This window comes from Arachis duranensis, chromosome 7 (genome assembly GCF_000817695.3).
Source record: "Arachis duranensis cultivar V14167 chromosome 7, aradu.V14167.gnm2.J7QH, whole genome shotgun sequence".
Lineage (NCBI taxonomy): Eukaryota > Viridiplantae > Streptophyta > Magnoliopsida > Fabales > Fabaceae > Arachis > Arachis duranensis.
The window spans coordinates 58,155,746-58,158,379 of NC_029778.3; positions in this window are offsets into that span (position 1 = coordinate 58,155,746).

A 2,634-nucleotide genomic window follows, 5' to 3' on the forward strand; every position below is an offset into this window, starting at 1 on the left:
AGCTAAAGACGAGTATATTGCAAAAGTTAGGGTTGTGTGGGGCCAAGTTGGTGAAGAAGTTGTTCTACAAGATTCTGATTGCGGTTGTGTCAATTGGTGTGCAGTATGAAACATTTGTGATAGGGTCGGACGAAGACATGCAAGTTATGTTTCATTGTCGACGCAGTTTTTCGAAGGTGAGAATACACGAGTTATATGCCAAGTTGGAAGATATTGTCGACATTTCCGGGCCATCAGCGCCGAATCCTCAGTCGACGACGGTAGGGGTGCTTCTACCTCAATGTCGGTCGTTGCACCTGGTTGTATGTTAGGTGAACCTCCATCTGTACCATTAGGGTTAGCCAGGCCAGCGGGTTTGATTCTTGGTATTTTAGGTGATGGTGAGTCAGATCATGTTGAAAATGCGATGTGAGAGGATAATTCGGACATTGAGCCAGATCACATATTAGGGGACAGCGAAGAGGATACTCTTAGGAACCCGCCATCACGTAAGAGGCCAACTAGTTTGGGGTCCACCAACAACCGCCACATTTCTTGATGTTGAACTTGGAAGCAGTCGGTCAGCAACCGGACATTGATCTTACCTTAGGAGGCCAAGGATTACATGAGGGAAATTCTTCAGGGGAATTTCAGATTGGCCAATATTTTCCGACAAAGGAGGAAGCTCTGTTGAGTGTTAAGGATTGTAGCATCCGTTGTGGGGTACATTATCGATGAAGTGGACTGTAAACTGCTTTATCTTATTCGGTGTGGGAAGCTCGCTAAATAGTTCCTCAAACCAATTCCAAGCGGGTTTGCCATCATCTATCAGCTTCTTGAAATATGTAAGGCACCTGGATACAGGTAAACCATCCACGAGCAACCCTAACTGGTATGTAACATCCTGCAGCGTGATGGTGCACTCTCTGAATGGCATGTGAAAGGTGTGCGTCTCAGGATGCCACCTCTCAATGAATGCGCTGACGAGTGGCTCATCCAACCAAAACTACCTCGTGTTGAGCTGCGCCAGGTGGTACAAACCTACCCTCTCCAGGTAGGGTATGATCCTGTCATGCAGAGGCATGTTCTATTGCCTCTGGACACTACAAATGCACCTACTAGGCTGTAACATGTGAGAGAAATAACCAAAACCAAGTAAGATTCCATCACTAACAACTATTACCCATAGATACTAAACAAGTTTAACCCGATACAGTTCCCAAATGTTTCATTCTAAGTTCAAATTAATAAGGCTTAAATATAAGACTCAAATCTTTAATTCAAAATAAGCAAATACTAAACGTAAGATTATATAATCTAAATCTTAAGTTCAAAAAAAAAAAAACTAAACTATAAAACTTATAATTTTTAAATTTAAGAATGCAAAATACAATTAGGTTCAATTTACAAAATTTAATCTTTAGGTTTCAAAATCTTAACAACTGAGACTACAATACTTGAATTTAAACTTACATGTTTAAAAGTTCAAATTTCAAAACTTAGTTTTCAAACATGATAAACAACACTACAATTTGAACCCTATGCATCAAATACAAGAGGATCATCATTCTACTTAAACATTTGGACCTATCTCTTAACTTTGAAATCCTAAACTGGCCAATCCTAAATTATGCATTCTAACTACAAAATCCAAATACTACATTTCTCTGTTATATGAAATAGAATAAATAAAAGATAGCAAGCTTACCTCTTTGTTGATGTTGCCGGCTATGTGCACAACACCGTTGAGCCGGTAAAGACTGCGTTCATCCACCATGGTCCCGGCCCAAGAAATGTCCGAATGTCTTCCTTAGCACACTTTTCCTCACTTTTCCTCTTCCCCTCTCTCTAGAACGTCACTTTAACAAATTGAAAGTGTCATAAAATGAATAATCCACGACACTCCTTCTGCGTATTTATACTATAGCATAAACTGCTAGACCCCTTCCACGATTTATGCTTATTTTCCATCCTCACAGAAATTATGGAACCCCTACCATGGTTTCTGGCCAAATGCTTGCTCAACGTAAATCGTAGAACCCCACCACTCGGTTTATGTGTATTTTGAAACCGTGGGACCCCATCAGCGGTTTACATTATTTTGTAGAAATTTTCATTTTCGTATCCAAACTGCCAAAGTTGTATTTCGGTAATTTTGGATCCCAAATGTTTTATTTTAGTAATTTGCCCTAACAATGAAGTCTTGTCCCATTAGGTATCTACATGAATCAAACGATGCCATTAAGCTCTATCATATATTATGTCTACAGAAAGACCGTTTACATGTAGATCTTGTTTGACCACCTGATGGATGGTCTTTCTAGGTCTCCTCTGTCTTTCACCCCCTGTCCATCTTCCATCTCATCCACCCTTCTGACTTTGTGCTCTGTCAGCCATCTTCTCACATGTCCAAACTACCTAAGATGTGATTTTACCATCTTTTTCACAATAGGTGCTACTTCAACTCTCTCTCTCTCTCTATTATATCTTTGTTCCTTATTCTATTCAATCACGTATGACCACTCATTCATCTCAACATCTTCATCTCTGACACGTTTAACTTATGTTTGTGTTCCCTTTAGCCGCCCAACACTCTGTACCTTAAAGCATAGCCAGTCTGATAGCAATGCGATAGAATTTACCTTTAAGTTTTAA